We start from the raw sequence: 24707 nt of genomic DNA, 5'->3' as shown, positions 1-24707 counted from the left end.
GATTACAGGTATCTGGAAAAGCACATCCCCTCCACCCTAACCTCTGCGCCATATGCAAGACCTGGATTGGGGCCTATGTTCTCCCAACCAATATTTGTTGGAGTCCACTGAGCCCATCCTATGTTGGACTGGACACCTAGATCCACATCTACCATTCCAATCCTCAGCAATTAGGCCTCTCCTCTGTTGAGTGGGATCAGAGCCATGGCTGATGGAAGGAAAAACAGGAAAAGGCCATTTAGACCACACTTTCTGCTCCTGCCTTCTGCAACCTCCATCCAGCTCCTAATGAGACAGATCTCAGGCCAGGCCTGGGGACAGTGATGGCCCACTGAGACCAGCATGGGACACAACTCAGTATAAAGGTGCTTGCCTGGCTCCCAAAGCATGCTCCAAAAACTAGACAAAATTCCTTGGGATACCAGGTAAAATGTGCAATAAACAAGAGAGGCAGGCCGAACTTCTCCACACACTTTCACAAGTACCCCCACAACCATACCCTGAGCCTGCCTAGACTGAAAGCACCATCTAATGTCTTTGCAGTGACTGGGAGCTGGATCCAGAAGCCTGGTTTGGGCATGTTATAATGTAAATTATCAGAGAAACCGCATTTTGAAGGATCCAATCTTGGAGTCTTTATTACAATGCTAGCAGTCTATAGGCAGCCAATTGTTACAAAGGCCTGCTGCCCCCAATATATTTTTCACTGTTAGGAAACAGGCCAGAGAGGAAAGAAAAAACAAAAACTATACTAACAAACCAATTCCGCTCCAAGAGCTGATTTGGGACAGCATGAGGACCAGAGATAAGCCAGGAGACAGTATACCAGATGCAAACCCGGAGATGTGTGGTATGGTGCAATGGCACCAGTGCTTGTCTGGGCCTAAATAAGGTAAAGTCAGGGGACAGGGTAACAGGAAGCTCCTAATACCAAGCATTGGACTGACAGGTTCAGTAACCTACAAGGAAGTGCTCACACCTGTCTCCAGGAATTCAGACACAACCATCAACAGGGGATCCGAATTCCCTCCATCCATCATGAAGAAGAGATGCCAGACCCTACAATTCAACATGTGTGTGGCCAAGATGGCGCCAGACAGACCTAACCTCCTTACTTCAGGGATTAGGCACCCTGAAGCCACTGCAGGAAGGGCACAAATGAACAAACAAGAGAGGAAGGCCGCACTTCTCCACACACAATCACACCCCACACCCATGTTCTGGGCATGAAAGTGCAAGCTAAAAGCTTGACAATGACTGGAGCCAGCTTCAGAGGCCTGGTTTGGAGACTGGCCTCACCCAAGCCACTTTAGGAGAAGCAAACCGTATTTCTCCACACTGTCCCTCACCTGTATCCATGCCCTGGGCCTGCCTAGACTGAAACTGCCAACTAACAGTCAGCTCCAGAAGCCTGGTTTGGGGACTGGCATCACCAAAGCCACTTCAGGAAGGACACAAACACAGAGAGGCAGGCAGGCAGGCAGGCAATAAAAACCAACACCTATGCCATGGGCCTGCCAACACTAAAAGCACTGGCTAAAAGCTCTGCACTGACTGGGAGCAAGCTCCAGAAGACTGGTTTGAGGCCTAGACTCACCAAAGCAAACAGGGAGGCAGGTCTCGCTCCTCCACACACTTTCACAAACACCCCACAACCATGGCCTAGGCCTGCCAAGACTGAAAGTAGCCTTACCAAAGCCACTTGAGGAAGGGCCCAAAGGAGCAAACAGGAGAGGCAGGCCATGCTTCTTCACACACATTCACAAGCAACCCACACCCATGCCATGAGCTCCACCTGCCAGGAACTTGGCTTAGCTCTGCTTGTCTTCTGGAGTTGCCTCAAGGTCAACTTGGTGCACCTGGGTCCAACCTTCTCCACACACAAGCGGCATCTGCACACGCAGTCCTCGAGGCTTCCCCACACAGAAAAGCAGATGATGCCTGATAGGACAGGTATACGACGGTGAGCCTGAGCAGCTTTGTAGGCCTGAACCCAACTAGAGGACCCTCAGAGAAAGGAGCTCTTCCTAGCCTCCTGGCATGTCTGTTTGTTCCAGGCAGAAGGGACCTAAACCAGTCCAGCACCCAAGCCACACCTCTGGACCTCTCACTTCCTCGCCTTGCCCCTCCCCTCTCCTTCCCTGTTGCCCCATAAGCCCAGTGCTTTCACCTCTCATTTCATTGCCCTCACCCCTCCCCTCTCCTGCAGTGATGACCCTCAAGCCTCACCCCTGCACCTCAGGCCCCACTCCTCCACCCACTTTCACAGCCAGCCACAACCATTGCCTGGGCCTGCAAAGACTGAAAACCACAGCTAAAAGGATCGGCACTGAGGAAGCCAGCTCCGGAGGCCTGCTTTGAGGCCTAGCCTCACCAAAGCCACTTCAAGAAGGGCACAAACAATCAAACAGGAGGGAGAGGGCACACTCCTCCACACACTTTCACACCCACCCCACAACCGTGGCCTGGGCCTACCAAGACTAAAAGCACCAACTAAAAGCTCTGCACTATCTCGAAGACGGATCCAGAGGCCTGGTTTGAGGCCTAGCCTCACCGAAGCCATTCAGGAAGGGCACAAACGAGCAAACAGGAGAGGCAGGACACACTCCACTACACACTTTCACAAACACCCCACAACCACGGCCTGGGCCTGCCAAGACTAAAACCACCAGATACAGGATAGGCAGACACTGACTGGAAGCTGGCTCCGGAGGCCTAGCTTGATGCCTAGCCTCAAGGAAGCCACTTCATGAAAGACACAAGAAAACAAGAGGGGCAGGCCATGATTCTCCACACACTCTCACACCCACCCAACAACCATGGCCTGGGCCTGCCAAGACTAAAAGCAACAACAAAAAGCTCTGCACTGACTCGAAGCCGGCTCCAGAGGCCTGGTTGAGGCATAGCCTCACCAAAGACACATCAGGACGGGCACAAACGAGCAAACAGGACAGGCAGGCGCGCCTCTTCACACACTTTCACAGCCAACCCACACCCATGCCCTTGGCCCCACTGCCACTTTGCTCTGCTTGTCTTCCACAGTTGCCTCAAAGTCAGCTTGGTGCACCTGCGTCAGACCTTCTCTACACACAAGCCGCAACTGTGCAGGATCAGCATTCCTCCAGGTTTCCCCACACAATCAAGGGGATGGTGTCTGATGGGACAGGTGTACCGAAGCCAAGACGCACTACAAAACCACAGTGAACCTGACCAGCTTGTAGGCCCAAAGATGGGGGCTACTGTCAGGACTGCCAATCCCAGGCAGAACCAACCAAAACCAGTCCAGTGCCAAGGCCACACCCCTTGACTTCTCACTTCTTCCTGCTTTCTCTGCACCTCTTGTGCTGTAAGGCCCCATAAGGCCCACCCCTGCACCTCTAGCTTCCTTGCCCTTGCCCCTCCCCCTCTCCAGCTGTGATGCACCATAAGCTCCAGGCCTGCACCTCTAGCTTCCTGGCTCTTGCCCCGCCTCTCTTGTGCTCTGAATCCCCATAAGCCTCGCCCCTGCACCTCTAGCTTCCTGAGTCCCCACCCACGGACCTGCTGTCCTGCCTGCCTAGCAGAAGGCCTTTGCTCCAACCCAGGGCCTGATGCAGGACAGACCACAAGCTTTCAGGGTCTGTCCAACACCTAGAACTGTCAAACCCACTGGCACAAACAGGCTTAAGGGGACACCTGCTAGGGACAGCAGCTAGGGGCATCACATGGCCACTTCCATTCATCTCAGATTACTGTCACAATCAGACTTGGCAGATGAGTAGGCAAGGGGAGGGAGAACAGAGAGGAGGACAGACAAGACCAGAGATCAAAACAAAACAAGAATAAGCAGGCTGGGTTTTTGCTGATGTTTACTCATTACTCCGTTTTCCAGGTAGAAGGGGGAAATACCTTTTTTAACACATAGGTCTCTGTTAGACCTTTACAGCAATCTACTTGGTGAAGGATGAATTTAAATTAAAACATTCAATCTTCCCCTAACTTCATATCCAGTATTTCTTTCAAAAATTTAAAACAGGGAGACAGGCAAACAGCCATGGAAAACAATAGCCAGGAATACATAGGCAACAAGCGCTATCTTCACAAAAAGCTTCCATCCAAGATTAGTTTATTTGGAGCTTCATGCTCCCTCATAAACTACAAAAACTAATGAAAAACCTGTACTCTCCCTCTTCCTCCCTGCCTCCTTCCTTCCCTCACTCTGACCTCATCCCTGCTTGCCCAAATAATACTCTAGAAACAGAGTAAGGAGATCTTTAAAGATGAAATTAATTCGTGCTGGAAAACACAGAGACAAAATAACAAATACACACACACACACACACACACACACACACACACACACATACATACACACACACTTAGACAAAATGAAGCCAGAAGATGGGCTTTGCCTCAAGCAGGGCAATACAATCTTAAGTAGAAAAGCTAAAGAACAGCACCCAAGTCCTAAATTCAATCCCTATTAACAGCACACACACAGAGAGAATTAAGGGGGGAAAAACCGCTATTTCACACATTTACATTTCACACCTGTCATTTTCCAAGTAAACAGCAGAGGGCGCCCTAGCACTTGGGACAGCACCATAGAGCCCCACTCTGACTCCCTATGGACAATTTGCACAGGTTCCTCCTGATAATCTTTTGGGTGCCTTCTCATTGAAGCACCGAGGGAGTCACTGAGCATAGGGCAGAGTCCAACAATTGGGGAAATACCTACAGGTAGAACGAATGGGTCACAGCATAAAATATCTGTTTTTAATTCTACAATGGCTTCCCAAATTTTAGACTGAGAATGTGGAAAGGAACTAAATGTAAAAGTCATTCAAGAAGACTTGGCTACCACATGTGAGAGGCCAGGATACAATAGCCAACCATGAAATGTAGTTTAGAATGTAGAAATGGTAGATGAACTCAGAACTACTGTGTACTTTTCTTACTAATGCCTAAAATACACTATGGAGATTCAACAATCAGTTACATTTCTTTCCTTGTTCACATCTTTGGATTGTGATTCTCTCAAGTTTTTCAGTGGTTTATTATAAACTTATTGCATCTCCATACTTAGAAATTAATGGGTGCTTAGTCTCTGGAGAGTTTGGCAGCCTATATGTGTGCTTTGGAGATTTTGGCAGCTTGTCTTGGAAATGTTAGGAGGTTTGTACTGATTTCCTTTGAAGCAGTTCAATTACCGGACTCTTCTTTAATGAATAGTGGATTTTCTGTCACCCACCATAGCAACTACTAATCTCCACGCTTCAACTTTGTCCAGCCCAAACATCACAGTGGCCTTTCCTGATCAAGTCTGTTTAACCTCTGAAGCTTCAGTGATCAGTGTGTACCAGTAGAGGCTAGACACTCATGGATGCCCTTCTGCAGATGTGCTTCAGATGGACAGCATCTCCTTAGAGCCAGATACTGTGAGCCTGTACCTCCATGTCTCCTGGGATGGACATGGCGTGCCTATCTGTACAGATTCAGTCACCCTCCAACACCAGTGGCTTCCCACATGTCTTCATATACCCTAGCAAACCCAAAAGTGAGCAAGACCCCAAAATCAAGTAGCCTCATGCTCTGTTGGTTGGTTGCAGCCATCTGGTGTGCCTTGAAGATCATGAGTTCAAGGCCACACAGTGAAACCTTCCCCCCCAACCCCAACCAAAAAAAAAAAATTGTTCAACATCATCACCCATGAGGGAAATAAGATTCAAAAACACAAGACATCACTTCAGAAACAGAAAAAACATATAAAAATGATCAAGTATTAGAGATAAAAAATAAAGTGGACATTGATCATAGAAATTGGAAAATGTGGCTGGGAATATGGCATAGTGGAAAGAGGGCTTGCCTCCTACAGATGAAGCTCTGGGTTCGATTCCCCAGCACCACATATATGGAAAACGGCCAGAAGGGGCGCTGTGGCTCAGGTGGCAGAGTGCTAGCCTTAAGCGGGAAGAAGCCAGGGACAGTGCTCAGGCCCTGAGTCCAAGGCCCAGGACTGGCAAAAAAAAAAAAGAAATTGGAAAATGTGCGGCGGCTGCAAAAAACAGTTTGGCACATGTGAAACAAAAGCTAACACTTGAATCACCATAGTATCCAACAATTCTATTCGTACATAGACTGACACAAGTGAAAACATTCACACACAAATGTGTGAATGGATAAATGTTTAGCAGCATTATGCACAACAGCGATTCGATGGAAACAAGCCAAGTATCTAGGTCAAATAAACACACAACATGGGCATTGTACATCACTAAAGTGTTCAAGTCCTTCTGTATCATGTGAACTTTAATCTTTGAAAACATGGAGTTCCCAGAATATACTTAGGATGAATTCGCTTCCATTGTTACTCATATCTGACACAAATGAGATTCTTTCTCCCTCTACAAATTATGGAACCAATAACAAAACCAAGAGCTAATGCAGTGATGGAGTGTTTATACTTCAGCCACAAATAGGGAAAATCTGTGGGAGAAACAGAGCCCCCATTTCTCATCTAAAAATGGGGTCCTTCTAAGACTAAGGTCAAAAGAGACATTTTAACTGAGTAGGATCATTCATAACTTTTTTCAGGAAATTAGTAAACAGCCAGTCCACGTGGCACCATTTATGGCTAAAATGCATGTTGCCACATCTTGTTCTGCATCCTGCCTCATGGGAGCAAAGGAGGCCACAGGTGTCTGTGGAGCTGCCTAGGTGGGGATCTTGTCTGAAACAGAGCACTGGCTAACACATGATAACTCCTGAAGTTAAGAAGTCATTTGCCTGGTGACACCATGCTGCCACCTCAAACTAGCTTCCAAGTCCCTCCACAGCCCAGTGCTACCTGGAGCATGGCCAGCCAGAGTCTACCTTTTTGTGTCCCAGAGACATTGTTTACTCAGCTCCTAAAATAAACTCAGTTACCATCTTTTCATACACGGTCCATGTCACCTCCCTAATGCCTCCTCAGATGACTGGGATTACAGTACTCAGTGTCCCTGACCTACAGCAGTGACAACTTCAGAATGGTTTGACGGCTGTCATCTCTCAATAAATGGAATCAGTGTTCTGTCAGAACAAACCATGGGCAAGTGTCCTGCTCAAAAAAATAAAAACGTCACAACCCACTATGTTTGTTTAATTCCACGTGTAGAAAGGAGGAAGATGAAGTCCAGGTGAAGTAACCCCTGATCCTGTAATTGCATAGCCTCTTAGTGCTTCACACTGATTCCCACCCAGGGTAAGAACCAAGAACTACTCAGTGCATCTAACAGTCCTGTGAACATAAGCCCAGGCCAAACGGGATGGGTGGGATCTGTGCCTGGCCCTGAAGTGGCAGATTCTTTGTGAAGCATCTGGAGCCTCACAAGCCATAGCCTCCCAGAGGCTCGGCCCTGGAAGTGGATCCACACTGGTGTTTTACACTTGGTTACACATGAGGATGCCTACTCCTGTCTTCTGCCCATACCTCTCCCACTCTGGATGCTAAAGACCTATTCTGAGCATGCCTTGCTCCCACTGACCAGGATCGGGCCACCGAGGTTCACCAGGAAATTCTGTGGTCTCTGCAGATCACAAGAGCAATTCCTACCTCAGCTAGGAAAGACTTTGGCCTTAGGGAGCCTGTAGCTGCAACTACTTTCTCCCCAGTTCACAGGGAAACTTGAAGCCCCAAGGAGGTATCCCAATGTCTCAGTACCCAGAGACAGACTAGGCTCTGTCTAATCCTACTGCAAACCTTAGTGTCCCCAGCACTCACTGAATTACATCACTGTATCACCCAAGTCCAGTACTCAGGGTCAGCAGGGATCTGCCTAGGGAATGAGCGGTGGGGACCACCAGCAGTGGCATTGTAATGGGTGTGTCCCCAAAATTCATATGAGGAAGTTCTCCAGTACCTATAAATGTGACCATATACAGAAATGGGCTCTTGGCTAGTGTTTTAGGGTCCTCCCTAAACACACTTTTTGTGTTTTCTTGTGTACAGTGTCTTCTGTTCCATCACTTCCACTCTAAACCACTATTATTGTGCCCCTTAAAAGGTGGAAACTGGGGCTGGGAGTACAGCCTAGTGGCAAGAGTGATTGCCTCATATACATGAAGCCCTGAGTTTGATTCCTCAGCACCACATACATAGAAAACAGCAAGAAGTGACTCTGGGGATCAAGTGGCAGAGTGCTAGCCTTGAGCAAAAAGAAGCCAGGGAAAGTGCTTAGGCTCTGAGTTCAAGGCATAACGCTGGGGGAAAAAAAAGGTGGAAACTCAGTCACAGAAATGTACACAAGGGAGTTACTCTACAAACTATGCTATTCCCTCACTGGTTTAGAAACCTGGACAAGACCTGGAACACAACATGCCCTTGCACCTCCCAAGGGAATGTGGCCTATAATACACCTTGCTTCCACACTGCTGGACTTCAGAAATGTGAAAGATCTCCAGAATTCCCAGTGTGCATTGACTTGTCATTGCAACCCTAGGGAAATAACACATAAATGTCCTGTTCTTTCTACACTCTCTCCACACCATGGGTGCCTCCCTCAAGATAACCCAATATGGTTTTGTGGGAAGCAGTGCCCTTCACAGGCCATGGCTACTGCCAGGGGGTCATTTCAGTCTGTCTGCGATCCCTGGCCACAGCTCTCAATCTCAGGGGCAGTGGGAAAATTAAGACAAGAGGTATAACTGTCTGAATCTCGCGAGCCTCTACCCTAGTGATGCTGCGTCAGCAGGACCCAGCACTTGGTCATCTACACTTTGGAAGAAGAGCCAAGACATCCCTTGTAAACTCAGTTGGGAATGTGACTTAGGAAGATGCATGAAAAGGCTGTTGCACCTGGTCATGGCATCTCACCTGTGTCCACAGAGCCCTGGCTGGGCCTTTAAAAGGGGAACATAGAACAGGATGTGTATCCATCCCCTACTCAGAGAGGCATGGGGCAAAACCAGAAGGGGGAAAGGGAGGAAAGAGGCTGGGTGTCAGGATTTTAAGGGTAGGGACCCTTACCCACAGAACAGAGGATTGATGAAGGGCCCCTACTCCATCAACATAAGGGCTCTGTACAGGGTGCAAGTGACCTTCTCAGGAGGCCAAGGCCCACCAACACTCAACAACAGGGGCTTTAATTCACTTTCATCAATGTGGACATGAACCATCTGGCCAGGTCAGAGAGAACCTGCTACCTGCCCAAAATGGGAGACAGCAAAATGCACTTTGAGTCCTAAAGCAGTACGCACCTCTGACTGTGGGTACCTTCCTCACAAGTAGCACTTTGCTGGGTATCTGGGCTCTGCTGTATATAGGAAAGACCACAGGCCTGGAATGGGCCTGGGTTTCACCATGTTTCTGAGGAACACAGACAGATGGAACTCACCACCACACCCCTCTGAGTCTGGAGGAGCCAGCCTGGTGAAAGGATCCAGTCCTCCTGGGGCAGGCAGACAGAGAGCTTCCCTCCTCCCCTGCCCACCCCCATACCTTCCCTCTGCTGCCACCACATCATCCTCTGAGCTCAGGAGCCCCTGGGTGGGCAGACCCAGTGCATTCCTCCACATCCAGGCCAGAGGACTTCCAGGGATGCACTGGCTATAGGTAAGCAGTGTGATGGCCTCCCACGTTCCTGGCAAGGAGTTCCTGGCAGGCTGTAGAAAGGCTCTATCAGCCCCTGCCCAGGCCTGAAGCAGATGACAGGGTGCAGGTAAGGATTCAGACAGCATGCTAGGACCCACTCTGACAACAGCAGCCTGCTCTTCTCTAGGAAGCTCTTTCCATGTCCAAATCTACCACTTAAGTGTCACCAATACCCACAAGACTCTATATCCCTGAAAAGATATCAGCCTGTTCTCAGTCAAGGAACTGGAGTCCCTTCAAGTCCCTCTCTGCTCCCTAGCCCTAGCTCAGTAGTCTGTAGCTGGGTGCAAACGTTTACAGTTACCAAAGACATGGAAGACCTCGGATGAAGAACTGCCCTCGGCCTTCTAAGCAGCAACAGAAAGTGGATACCTATCCCAATATACACACAGGACAGGAAACAATCAGGACACTTCTGTGGAGGCACAAGGGGTCCTGCCACTGTAAGGGCTAATCTGAGAACCTGAGGGACTAAATATGTTTTAGTGTTAAAATTATAACAGCTTCTAAACCCTGGTGATGACTCCATGCTAGAGGGATGGACCCCCACCCATGAGACTAGTTTTTTGTAGTTTGATATTTAAAAATATAGAGAGCCATTGTTCCCCTCTATACCTAGGTAGCAACCATGGTAACAGACAGTTAAAAAAAGATGAGAGTCATAGACTATAGAAATAACTATAATAGTAGTAGAAATGCCATGGTAACTGTTGGGTTAGTTTACTTATGATTGAGTACTGGATTTTTTTAACCCACTCAAGCTTGATTAGTGGTAATGGGAAAACATGGCAGCAAATGTTAAAATAAAGTTGGTACTAGGTCAGCCTGAAAGCAGAATTCTGCTTCTGTAAATGGTTTGTTTAACCCATTTGTGACTTACTCTGCCCCACACATTAACCCCTGCATCAGTGCTATGTGACCCCCTGCTGTCATTTCCTGATATCAAGGCCAGTTTCTGTTAACAAAGCCAAAATAGATAACTGAAAGGGTAAATAGACAATAGAAATAGGAAACACTTGCTTGCTAAATGCCATCCAATCAAGTATCTGCCAGGTTGGAGATACCCTGCCCCTGTTGTAATCACAGTAAAAACCTTGCTTATCTGAGGGTCGGGGCTCTCAATCCAGACCTGCTGTGTCGGTGGCGGTTCAGAGTCCAGGCTTGGGCTTGCAATAAAGACTTGCGTTTGCATCGAAATAGGCTCCTTGGTGGTCTTTGGGAAACTGAAATCTGGGCATAACAGCACAAAGAAGGAAACTGGACTAAATCACTATACTGCTCCTGAGAGGTGTACCAGAGAGAACCAGACCACTCAAGGGTCACCCTAGCAGGTGCCGTATTACCGTAGGGAAGAGTACAGGGCCTTTAAACATAACACAGTCCAGGGGAAAACAAAACCGATCATCATCACAGCTTCATCCTCACTTATCCAGGTTCTTCCGAAGTATTTCTGAGAGTACAGATGGGGTCTGTTCAAAGTTAGGACCCTTGTCTTAAGCTTTAAATTGTATGCTTACACAAAAGTAGACCTTCCAGTGAGAGGAAATGGAATTTTCTACATAATAAGTGGGAGACAAGATGAAGACAAATACAGGGGGAAGACAAACCCTGGGACACCAGAAAGGAGGGCATGGGAAAGAGCAGAGCTAGTAAACCAGGACCCTGGGGAGGATCTTGAGGCCACTCAGACTCTAACCCCTACCCTATCTCCTAACCTATACCAAAACACATGTCCCAGCCATAACCATGACCCTACACTCACATATACCCTAACTGTAATATAGCTTCAACCCAACCCTAACCCTACCCCTACCCCATACCCTAACATGGATGCCCATCTTGCACACTAACTCTAGCCAGTACTCACACCCAATGTGCTCCAACCCAGACACCTTAAGCTACTCACCAACCTTATGCCTCACCCTAAGCCATTCACTAGCCAAAATCCATACAATTGTGTACCTAACACATTCATATTGAACACATTGCCTCTTACCCTAGCCCCTTCCTTAACATTCTTAATCCTTACCTGTTCCATAACTTGTTTTGTAAACCACTCCATAACACATCTCCTAACTCAAACTCATTCCACAAAGTTAATTCTCACCCACTCCCTAACCCTCAACCCTTCCTCAACTCTGATCCTAAAATCTTCCCTAACAGGCTCCCCAACCTCATCCTTTGTCTACCACATTCCCTATCCCCTTCTCTAACACACTCCCTAAGACTGACCCATTTCCTCAACCATCATTTACTGTCTTTCTGTAATAGTGAGCCTAACCCTAACTTAGTTCCTAACACTAACCTGCTGTGTAAGGTTAATGGAAAACCCAACACCTGCCTAATCTATTTCCAAACCATAACTAAATCATTATGCTAACGCCCACTCTGAGTAGACCTACTACCACAAGTCCTTATTGACATCAACAACCGAACCCTAACCCCAGTCATACTGTTAGATATGTGTAAATTATCTGAGAAGCCACATACTGAAGGACGGAATCTTGAAGTGTTTATCAGAGCATTAACAGTCTGCAGGCAGCCAGCTGTTACACAGGCCTGCAGCCCACACAGACCCTCAACACTGTCAGGAAACAGGCCAGAGAGGGAAGAAAGAACAAAAACCATACCAGCAAACCAATTCTCTCTCTCTCCCAGCTTTGAGGACTGGGTTAGGGTTGCTGTGTTGGGCACAGTTATTGTGTGGGTTTAATGAAAAGTTTAAAGTAAGGAATAGGATTCCTGGGGGTCTTAGGGTATGTATTAGGGTTTGGTTACCATAATCAAATGTTAATTCTACCGTTAACACCGAGCCCTACGCCTGAAGCGTCACCTAAATATCGCCTATCTTGACAAAGGTCATTTTCAACAGCATGTGGTTCTAGGCAGTGTGTTGATTCACACCAAAAGCAGACGTCCAGTTCACCCCTTTCCTCGCATTTTCCATCTTCCGAGCTCACAGAGGGCCGGGAGTCCTTCGGGCGCCTCCGCTCCTCCCTGGCGCGGCGCGTGGTTCAGCGGTGCTGCCTTCGGGTCTGCACCGGGACCCCAACCAGGCCAGGGCCAGGGCCGCCTGCTGTGCGGGCTGAAGGGAGAAGAGCTGTGGCCAGCGCTGGAGCCGCAGGAGCGCATCCCCGAACAGGTGTTTTGGGTGGATATGGCCAGCACCCCGAGCCTGCGCCCCGGAACTGGGAGGACCCGGACTCTGTGCAGCGCACACTGTCCGACAGGTCTATGCAAGCGGCTTGGGGCCGCGCAGCTGCTGGGAGCTGGGAGCAGGAAGCAGGGGCTGGAAGCACGGGGAGGGGAGGGCAGATCTCCCCGGGTCCAGGTGGCGATGGGGGCGGCGGAAAACCCTTCCAGACCCGGGTTCCTACGCCCCACCATGCGGCGCCCACAGTGCAAATGCGGGTCATCGGGGTGGCCTGACACACATTCTAAACTATACAGACTTGGAATCATGAATACTAACATGTACCTCAAACATAAAATGTCTGGAGAAAACAGAGGAGAGGAGAGGCAGAGGGGACGGGAGAGGAGAGGCCAAAAGGATAGGACAGGAGAAGAAGAGAATAAACTTTTCAAATGAAAAGGGGAACGAAATCCCATCCTATTTTATTCTTCAGGTAAGTCTGTAGCTACTAAAACAGAACTAAAAAAAATGCCTTTTCAAGAACTTTTAGATCATAAAATTGAGCCAGGTAGGGTGGCACATTCAGGTAAGGTTGGTGAGATCTGGTGATGGGATGGGATAACGTGATGTTTTTCTGCAGCATGACTAAAAACTGAATTGTAATTCAGACCCTGAGTATCCTTAACACCGAACCTTAACTCTATTCTTAACATCGACAACCCTATACCTGAACCCTAATCTCAATCATAACCCTGAAAACAGTAGCCCTAAGACCTGAAACCCCTAACCCAGACACCTAACAACCCGATTCCTTAAACTACAGCCCAACTCCAACCCACTCCGTGACTTATCAGACAGTGATCTGCATCCTTGGAGGTAGGTGGCCTTCTTTTGTCAAACATGCTTAAGGGGTGTCCAAGGTTACACAGAGATACACAGCACTCGGTCCCCGCACATACCCTTACATGTGCGTGCAACGGGAACACACCATCAGGCATGGCAGGGCAAGTACTCTGATCAAACAACGCCCACAGACACATTCTAAACCACACAGGTTTTGAATCATGAATGCTAGCATGTGCCTCAATCATAGAATGTCTGGAGAAAACAGAGGAGAGGAGGAGGGGGCGGAAGTGGTAGAGGCAGGGCGGGGCAGTAGAGGGGGGGAGGTGGGTGGAGGGGGGTGGACCGGTGATGAGAAGAAGAGGGGAGAATAAAGTTTTCAAGTGAAAAGGGGAATGAAATCACATTCATTTTATTCTACAGCTAAATCTCTTGTTACTAAAACAGAACTAAAAGAGTGCCTTTTGTGTGTTTTTTGGCCAGTCCTGGGGCTTGAACTTGGGGCCTGAGCACTGTCCCTGGGTTTTGGTTTTGGTTTTGCTCAGGGCTAGCACTCTACAACTTGAGCCACAGCACCCCATCTGGACTTTTCTATATATAAGGTGCTGAGGAATCGAACCCAGGGCTTCATGTATACAGGCAAGCACTCTTGCACTAGGCCATATTCCCATCTCCTAAAAGAGTGACTTTTCAGGAACTTTTAGATCATAAGATTGAGCCTGGTACACAATACCACTGGAACTCACAAAAAAAGAAAGTGAAATACTTTTGCATGCCTAATAAAATGTGGCTCACTCCTGTCATCCTAGCTACTCAGGAGGCTGAGACCAGAGGATCCAGGTTCAAAGCCAGCTCAGGCAGGAAAGTGAATAAGACTGTTATCTCCAATGACCCACTAGAAAACAGAAGTGGTCCTGTGGCTCAGGTGGCAGAGCACTAGTCTTCAGCTGAAGACCTTGAGGACAGAACCCAGGCACAGAGTTCACAACCCACATTCGGCAAAGAAAAAATTTTTAAATAAATAAAAGTTTAAAAATAAATGTGTGGGCTGGGGATATAGCCTAGTGGCAAGAGTGCCTGCCTCGGATACACGAGGCCCTAGGTTCGATTCCCCAGCACCACATATACAGAAAACGGCCAGAAGCGGCGCTGTGGCTCAAGTGGCGGAGTGCTAGCCTTGAGCGGGAAGAAGCCAGGGACAGTGCTCAGGCCCGGAGTCCAAGGCCCAGGACTGGCCAAAAAAAAAAAAAAAAGTGTAGGGCTGGGAATATGGCCTAATGGCAAGAGTGCTTGCCTTGTATACATGAAGCCCTGGGTTCAATTCCCCAGCACCACATATATAGAAAATGGCCAGAAGTGGTGCTATGGCTCAAGTGGCAGAGTGCTAGCCTTGAGCAAAAGGAAGCCAGGGATAGTGCTCAGGCCCTGAGTCCAAGGCCCAGGGCAAGCCAAAAAAAATAATAATAATAAATAAAATAAAATAAATAAGTGTGTAGGCGCCAGCGACCACCCAGGCAGATAGCGGTACAGAGTCCCAAATCTGTACTATTTTTGTATGTAGGTAACATTTCTGGTCACCCATCACAGAAGCAGTTTTCAGAAAACATGTCGCTGACCAAAATGATTCAGATAATTGGGCCATTGACAGCAGTGTTGTTTCCGACTAGAACGTGGGTCGTGCCCCAGATCCAAGAGCTATGAGCTGCCTAAGAAATCATGACATTAGCACAGCCCATAAGGCAAGACAGGTCACCAAAGACGACTTTGCTACATTGGACTACATGCTGTATATGGATGAAAGCAATCTGAGAGATTTGAAAAGAATAAGTAATCAAGTTAAAAACTGCAAAGCTAAAATTGAACTACTTGGGAGCTATGATCCACAAAAACAACTCATGATTGAAGATCCCTATTATGGAAACGACTCCGACTTCGAGCTGGTCTATCAGCAGTCCCTCCGGTGTTGTAAGGCCTTCCTAGAGAAGGCCCACTAAGTTAGCACTGCCCACAGCCAAGCCAACAACTCACCCACTAGTCCTGTGCCTAAGTGTAGGAGCTTTCCTTAGCCCCAGACCCTGTTGTTTCTTCAGCTGACTTACTCTTAAACATAATTGTAGGTGACAAATTAGTTTTATTTAACCAAGAAGTGAAATGACTTCTCATTTTCTCCTGATTACAAAACAGTGGAACAAGGAAATAGGGAAGAACAAAATACAACCCTGTGAAGTAATAATGATCTGAGCTCAAGAAGACCTGGACAGTGTGGTCTACTTGGCATGTTGCATGACTAGCACTGCCCAGTACACCTGCTTACCTTGTACCTTGCTGACCTGGGCTCTTATAGAGTCACAATAGCTCTACTGATAGCAGCTCCTCTGCTCTCAGAAATGTTTTAACTCAGTTTACTCATAGAGTACACTTGTATGTTTAAGATAGAAGCAAGGAATGGTGGTGCCTGTGAATCCAGCACTAGGGAGGCTGAGGTAGGAGGATCGTTAAGTTCAAGGCCAGCCTGGGATATAACATGCCTCAAATCACAAAAAAAAAAAAAAAAAAAAACACAAAATAAGAGGAAGACTGGTGGAATAAATCTTTAGTATTCTTACTACTTGTTGCTTTGTATTTAGTTTATTTCAAGGGGGTCAGCTTATTTGTTCCAATTTGAGCCACTTTGCCTTTAAGAATTGAATTCTATATTGGAAGTACACTTGTATGCAAGTAACCTTCAGTCAGTGGAGAGAATGTTTTCCATACACATGCAACTCTAGTGTCCAATCAAAATTGACCAGCCATGAAGTTTTAAAAATTGCAGAGTGCCATTAGGTTGGTGTGCAGTAATGATATGTTGTAACTATTCTTTCATCAGCATTTAGTAACTTCCAGGCAAACAGGTAACTTTGGTGTACCATCAATTTGCCCACCTCAAATTATAAGGACATTTCAGAAAATATTATTTTCAAAATAAACAACTATGGAGTTATATAAGATAAAAAATAAATAAACGTATATAAGACATGATAAAAAATGAAAATATTTTTTTTTGCCAATCCTGGAGCTTGAAGTCAGGGTCTAGGCACTGTCCCTAAGCTTCATTTGCTCAAGGGTAGTACTCTACCACTTGAGCCACAGCACCACTTACTGCTTTTTCTGTGTATATGGTACTGAGGAATCAAACGCAGGGTTTCATGAATGATAGGGAGACATCCTACCATTAACCCACATTCCCACCACCAAAAATCTTTCTGTGCTGGTCAGGGGCTTGAACTCAGGCATGAGCACAGGCTGGTGACAGCACGGGTGGCACCTGCAGGGAGGCGTGTGCATCAGCAGCGCCCTGACCCCTACCACGCCAACCTCGCCCCAACCCAATCCAAACGCCATGACCCAATCCAACCCTAACCCCTAACCCAGGCCCCAGGATGGACATGAAAGGAAAAGAGGCCAGGGGCATGGGCAAGGCATGAGTTCTCCAGAGCAGGTTATAATCGGGGCCATCCACAGTGTTCTACCTTGGGCTATAGAGCCAGAACCTCTATTCATGATTCCAAGCTTCCAGGCTCTACACATTTTATCCAGACACTCTGTGCATTTTCTCTTTAAAATGCCTCAAAAGGCTGGAAATCATGAAACCAAAGGAAGCATAAAAACAACCAGGGCTAAGAGCTGAGGTACTTGGCTAGCTTGTGGAAGGCTCTGGAACACAATACCACTGGAACTCACAAAAAATTGAAATACTTTTGTATGCCTAATAAAAATGTGGCTCACTCCTGTCATCCTAGCTACTCAGGAGGCTGAGAGAAGAGGATCCAGGTTCAAAGCCAGCTCAGACAAGAAAGTTCATAACACTTATCTCCAATGACCCACTAGAAAACCAGAAGTGGCGCTGTGGCTCAATTGGTAGAGCACTAGCGTTCTGCTGAGGAGCTCAAGGACAGCAGCAGGCCCAGAGTTCAAGCCCAACAGCCAGCAAAAAAAATTTTTAAATAAACAAAAAATAAATGTGTGTAAGACCTATAAATATGATGATAAAATGAAAATCTTTTCTTGTTGTTGTTGTAGCTGTTTTTGCCAGTCATGGAGCTTGAACTCAGGGTCTGAGTTCCTGAGCTTCTTTTGCTGAAGGCTAATAATACTCTTACCACTAGAGCCACAGCCCTACTTCCTACTTTTTCTGTGTATGTGGTACTGAAGAATGCAAACACGGAGATGTGAGGCATGGTGTAATGGTACCAGTGCTTGTCTGGGCCTAAATAAGGTGAAGTCAGGGGACAGGGTAATAGGAAGCTGCTATTCACAAGCACTGGACTGACAGGTTCAGTAACCTACAAGGGAGTGCTCACACCTGTCTCCAGGAATTCAGACACAACCATCAACAGGGGGTCAGAATTCCCTCCCTCCACCATGAAGAAGAGATGCCAGACCCTACAATTCAACATGTGTGTGGCCAAGATGGCGCCAGCCAGACCTGACCTCCTTACTTCAGGGCTTAGCCACCCTGAAGCCACTGCAGGAAGGGCACAAATGAACAAACAAGAGAGGAAGGCCGCACTTCTCCACACACAACCACAAACACCCCACACCCATGTTTCTGGGCCTGCATAGACTGAAAGTGCCAGCTAAAAGCTTGACAATGGCTGGGAGCCGGCTCCAGAGGCCTGGTTTGGGGACTGGCCTCACCCAAGCCACTTCAGGAGAAGCAGGCCTTATTTCTCCACACTGTCCCTCACCTATATCCATGCCCTGGGCCTGCATAGACTGAAATTGACAGCTAAAAGCCACCTCCAGAAGCCTGGTTTGGGGACTGGCTTCACCAAAGCCACTTCAGGAAGGACACAAACACAGAGGGTCAGGCATGCAATAAAAACCAACACCCATGCCATGGGACTGCCAAGACTGATAGCACTGGCTAAAAGCTCGGCACTGACTGGGAGCCAGCTCCGGAAGACTGGTTTGAGGCAAAGACTCACCGAAGCCAACAGGGTGGCAGGCCGCGCTCCTCCACACACTTTCACAAACACCCTACAACCATGTCTGGGCCTGCCAAGACTGAAAGCCAGCTAAATGCTCGGCACTGACTGGAAGCCGGCTCTGGAGGCCCGGTTTGAGGCTTCAGGCTCACCGAGGCCACTTCAGGGAGGGCCCAAATGAGCAAACACGAGAGGCAGGCCACGCTTCTCCACACTTTCACAGACACCCCACATCTGTGGCCTGGGCCTGCCAAGACTGAAAGCCCCAGCTAAAGGCTGGGCACTAATTGGAAGCTGGATCCAGAGACCTAGTTTGAGGATTAGCCTTACCAGAGCCACAAACAAGCAAACATGAGCGACAGGCCACGCTTCTCCACACACTTTCACAAACACCCCACCATCATGCCCAGGGCCACACCTGGCAGGAAGCTTGGCTAGCTCTGCTTGTCTTCCAGAGTTGCCTCAAGATGAGCCCAGTGAACCTGTGTCTGGCCTTCTTGTACACATGGTCAGCATTCCTCCAGGCTTCCCCACACAGAACAGTTGCTGGTGCCAAATGGGATGGGTGTACAGAAGCCCAGCACAACCACCGGCCACAGTAAGCAAGACCAGCTTTGTACACCCAAAGCCAACGATGGAACTCACAGTGAAAGGAGCTTCTGGCAGGCCTGTTGGTTCCCCCCAGAAGTGACCTAAACCAGTTCGGTGCTCAGGTCACACCCCTTGACTTGTAACTTCCTCTTCCTTGCCCCTTCCCTTTTTTTCTGTGATGCCCCATAAGAACCTCTACCTTCATGGCTCTTTTCCCTGCCTCTCATGCTGGGATGCCCCCATAAGCTTAGCTCCTTGACCTCCTCCACTTTACCCCTCCCCTCTCATACTGTGATGCCCAAATAAGCCCTGCAACTCTACCTTCCTAAATAAGGTAAAGTCAGGGGACAGGGTAATAGGAAGCTGCTATTCCCAAGCCCTGGACTGACAGGTTCAGTCACCTAAAAGGAAAGTGCTCACACCTGTCTCCAGAAACGCAGGCACAACCATCACCTGGGGGTCAGACTTCCCACCCTCCACCATTAAGACTAGATGCCAAGCCCTAAATTTCAACATGTCTGTGACCAAGATGGCGCCGGACAGACTGGACCTCCTTCCTGCGGGGCTTGGGCACCCTGAAGCCACCACAGGAAGGGCGCAAGCAAGCAGGGAGGCGGGCCACGCTCCCCCACACACTGTCACACTTAGCCCACGCCCATGCCCACACCCCGGGCCACAACTGACAGGAGGTTCCACTTCGTTGGCTGCGCTCAGATCATCTCCCGGAGTCGCCTCAAGGGCGGCAGGCGCAGTGCTCCCAGGCTGCTCTCCACGGGCCTCCGCTCCGCAGACCTCGGCTCTTCTCCCGCCCACATGTGGCTCGGCCGCCCATCCTCCATTCTCCACAGGCCCGGGGCTCGGGCCACCTCTGTCCGCAGGCCGCGGCTCACCTCCTGTCCTCTGTCCTCAGGCACAGGACTCGCTCTCCTCCCGCCCGCGGGCCTGCAGGTCGCTCCTGTGGCAGCTCAGCTGCAGGAGGCTCTCCTGGCTGTGGCTTTCCCGAGCCTCTGCTCCCTTTCCCGGAAGTCCCGCCCTCCCAGGGTGGAGGCGGAGGTTCCGGTCCCCTCCACGTGAGGCGGGGCCTCCTCCCATGCTCTGCAGGCCCGCCCCCCTAACCCCCCCCCCCCCCCACGCGTCGAAGGCATATGGCGGGGCTGTGATGCCATGAGGGGCGGGGCCGAGGCAATGGCATGGGGAGGGGTCGTGATGCCACCAGGGGCGGGGCTGTGCAGCCACTGTGGGGCAAGGCTGAGACACTGTCAGGGCAGGGATCTCCCTTTGGGGTTAGGACTTTGGACCCTTGACCAGTGCAAATGCACTTGTCCACGCCATCACCATCGCCATTGCCCTCAGGGCCGCAAGCTTGGGGCCAGCGCTCACCCCGCGGGGCCTCGCCCTCGGGCCGGGCCTGGCACTCAAACTAGGCCTTCACTGTCCCTGCCCCGCCGCTGAGCCACAGCTCTTATCTGGTCTACAGTGCGCCTGCATGCACAGGAAGGTAAGGATGGGACCCGGGGCTCCTGCGTGCATGCGAGGCCGCACTCCACCCCGAGCCAGTGCTCGCTGCTGCTGGCTCGAGTTCAGTGTTCCAGCGTATGTGTGAAGGAAGGGGCTGGTGACGTCATGGGTGGCACGTGCAGGGAGGAGGCATGTGAATCAGTCACATGCCAGCAGTGCCCTGACACAACCCCACCACCCTCCCTGCCACCCAATCCGACCCCAGACCCAGGCCCCAGGATGGACATGAAAGTATAAATGAAAACTTGACAGACTTGAACAGAGGCCAGGGGCCTGGGCAAGGCATGAGTTCACCAGAGCAGGTTCTAATGGGAGCCATCCACTATGTCCTACCTTGAGCTATAGAGCCAGAACCTCTATTCATGATTCCAAGCTTCCAGGCTTTACACATTTTATTCTGACACTCTGTGCACTCTGTGCATTTTCTCTTCAAAATGCCTACAAAGGCTGGAAATCATGGAAACTAAAGGTGGCATAAAAACAACCAGGGCTAAGAGCTGAGGTACTTGCCTAGCTTGTGGAAGGCCCTGGAACACAAAACCACTGGAACTCACAAAAAAGAAAGTGAAATACTTTTGCATGCCTAATAAAATGTGGCTCACTCCTGTCATCCCTAGCTACTCAGGAGGCTGAGACAAGAGGGTCCAGGTTCAAAGCCAGCTAAGGCAGAAAAGTTAATAAGACTTATCTCCAATGACCCACCAAAAAACCACAAGTGGCGCTGTGGCTCAGGTGGTAGAGCACTAGTCTTCAGCTGAAGACCTTGAGGACAGAACCCAGGCACAGAGTTCACGCCCCACATTCAGCAAAGAAAAAAATTTAAATAAATAAAAGTTTAAAAATAAATGTGTGTAAGACCTATATGATAAAAATGAAAATCTTTTTTTGCCAATCCTGGAGCTTGAACTCAGGGTCTAGGCACTGTCCCTGAGCTTCTTTTGCTCAAGGGTAGTATTCTACCACTTGAGCCACAGCACCACTTACTGCTTTTTCTGTGTATGTGGTGCTGAGGAATCAAACGCAGGGTTTCATGAATGCTAGGGGATCACCTTACCCCTAACCCACATTTCCACCCCAAAAACTTTTTGTGCTGGTCCTGGGGCTTGAACTCAGGCATGAGCACTCCACCAATTGAGGCACAGCTCTGCTTCTACTAGAGGTGTTGTTGTTGTTGATTGATGATAAAGAGCCTCATGAACTTTCCTACCAGGCTGGATTCGAACTGCAATCAACAGATTTTGGCCTCCTGAGTACATAGGATTACAGGCATCTGGAAAAAACATTTTCCACACATCCCCTCCACCCTAAACTCTGTGCCCTACCTATGCAAGACCGACACTGGGGTCTATGTTCTCCTAACCAAGATTTCTTGGGGTACCCTGAGGCCATCCTACATTGGACTGGACACCTGGATCCAACACCTACATTACAACGCTCAACACTTAGGCCTCTCGGCTGTTGAGTAGGATCAGAGCCATGCCTGATGGAAGGAAAAACAGGAAAAGGCCATTTAGACCACACTTTCTGCTCCTGCCTTCTGCTACCTCCATCCAGCTCCTAATGAGACAGATCTCAGGCCAGGCCTGGGGGCAGTGATGGTCCACTGAGACCACCATGGGACACGACTCAGAATAAAGGTGCTTGCCTGGCTGGCAAGGAATGCTCCAAAAACTGGAAAAAATACCCTGGTATGCCAAGTAAAATGTGCAATAAACAAGAGAGGCAGGCTGAACTTCACCACACACTTCCACAAATACCCCCACAACCATGCCCTGTGTCTGCCTAGACTGAAAGCACCATCTCAAGTATCTTCAGTGACTGGGAGCTGGATCCAGAAGCCTGGTTTGGGACTGTTGTAATGTAAATTATCAGAGAAACAACATTTTGAAGGATCCAATCTTGGAGTCTTTATTAGAATGCTAGCAGTCTATAGGCAGCCAATTGTTACAATGGCCTGCTGCTGCCGAAAATATATTTATCACTGTTAGGAAACAGGCCAGAGAGGAAAGAAAAATCAAAAACTATACTAACAAACCAATTCATCTCCAAGAGCTGATTTGGGACACCATGTTGACCAGAGATAAGCCAAGAGACAGGACACAGGATGCAAACACGGAGATGTGTGGCATGGTGTAATGGCACCAGTGCTTGTCTGGGCCTAAATATGGTAAAGTCAGGGGACAGGGTAATAGAAAGCTGCTATTCACAAGCACTGGACTGACAGGTTCAGTAACCTACAAGGGAGTGCTCACACCTGTCTCCAGGAATTCAGACACAACCATCACCTGGGGGGCAGAATTCCCTCCCTCCCTCCACCATGAAGACAAGATGCCAGACCCTACAATTCAACATGTGGCCAAGATGGCACCGGAGAGACCTGACCTCCTTACTTCAGGGCTTAGCCACCCTGAAGCCACTACAGGAAGGGCACAAATGAACAAACAAGAGAGGAAGACTGCACTTCTTCACACACAATCACAAACACCCCACACCCATGTTTCTGGGCCTGCATAGACTGAAAGTGCCAGCTAAAAGCTTGACAATGACTGGGAGCTGGCTCTGGAGGCCTGGTTTGGGGACCTGCTTCGCCAAAGCCACTTTAGGAGAAGCAGGCCTTATTTCTCCACACTATCCCTCACCTGTATCCATGCCCTGGGCCTGCCTAGACTGAAAGTGCCAACTAAAAGCCAGCTCCAGAGCCTGGATTGGGGACTGGCATCACCAAAGCCACTTCAGGAAGGACACAAGCCAACACAGAGCGGCAGGCAGACAGGCAATAAAAACCCACACCCATGCCATGGGCCTGCCAAGACTGAAAGCACCGGCTACAAGCTCTGCACTGACTGGGAGCCAGCTCCGGAAGACTGGGTTGAGGCCTAGCTTCACCGAAGCCACTTCAGGAAGGACACAAACGAGCAAACAGAAGAGGCAGGCCACACTCCTCCACACACTTTCACAAACACTCCACAACCATGGCCTGGGCCTGCCAAAACTGAAAGCCCGCTAAATGCTCAGCACTGACTGGAAGCCGGCTCTGGAGGACTTTTTTGAGGCATTAGCCTCACCAAAGCCACTTCACGAAGTATCCAAAGGAGCAAACAGGAGAGGCAGGCCACGCTACTCCACACACATTCACAAGCACCCCACAACCATGCCCTGGGCCACACCTGCCAGGAGGCTCGGCTTAGCTCTGCATGTCTTCTGGAGTTGCCTCAAGGTGAGCTCTGTGCACCTGGGTCCAGCCTTCTCCACAAACAAGCTGCATCTGCGCATGGTTAGCGTTCCTCCAGGCTGCCCCACACAGACAAGCAGCTGCTGCCAGATGGGATGAGTATACGGAAGCCCAGGCCCACCACCAAACCACAGTGAGCCTGACCAGCTTTGTAGGCCCGAATACAACTAGAGGACCCTCAGAGAAAGGAGCTGCTTCTAGCCTTGTGGCAAATCTGCTTGTTCCTGGCAGAACCAACCTAAACCAGTCCAGCACCCAAGCCACACCCCTTGACCTCTCACTTCCTCCCCTTGCCCCTCTGCTCTTGTTCTGTGATGCCCCATAAGCCCTGCTCCTTCACCTCTCACTTCCTGTCTCTTGACCCACCTCTTTCATGTTGATGCCACATAAGCAGCTCTCACTTCCACCCCCTTTCCCGCCCCTCCTTCCCCGGGCTGTGATACCCCATGAGCCTGGCTGTTGGAGAATTAAAGTCCCCGACCAGTGGAAAAACTTAGCCCCAGCAATGTTACTCCGATGCCTCATTAGCACACTAATAGGCCTTTGGGAACACATTCCCAGTAAGGAAGCCACCTTTTGTTGTAAGAATCTCCTTCCCCCATGCATAGCAAGTCTCCCTGAGGAGACTTGCTTGACCAGCTGCCTTTAGTGTTAGGTTCTCACTGTAGATAGGGAAGTCTCCTCACAAGTCTCTTCACAAGTCTTTGGAGAAGTCAAGATCAAAGTTGTCTAGCCTTGAGGAGATAGTAGCTAGAAGATAATTATAGTTCTACCTCGATTGGATATAGTTCCTTGTTTTGATATCAACAATCT

The 24707-nt window shown here is 49.1% G+C and overlaps 1 long non-coding RNA gene across 1 annotated transcript; it reads right to left on the bottom strand.

The window, feature by feature from the left end:
* Positions 1–254: 254 nt before the first annotated feature.
* Positions 255–10196, bottom strand: LOC125345380. The gene is made up of 3 exons (XR_007209723.1): positions 10053–10196; positions 3607–3609; positions 255–265 (listed from the first exon to the last, which is right to left on the bottom strand). It is a non-coding gene; the product is annotated as an uncharacterized LOC125345380 (long non-coding RNA).
* Positions 10197–24707: the final 14511 nt, after the last annotated feature.

This window comes from Perognathus longimembris, unplaced genomic scaffold (genome assembly GCF_023159225.1).
Source record: "Perognathus longimembris pacificus isolate PPM17 unplaced genomic scaffold, ASM2315922v1 HiC_scaffold_5537, whole genome shotgun sequence".
Taxonomy (NCBI): Eukaryota; Metazoa; Chordata; class Mammalia; order Rodentia; family Heteromyidae; genus Perognathus; species Perognathus longimembris.
Note: the sequence above shows the minus strand (reverse complement) of the source record. Positions and strands in the feature narration are given on the sequence as shown.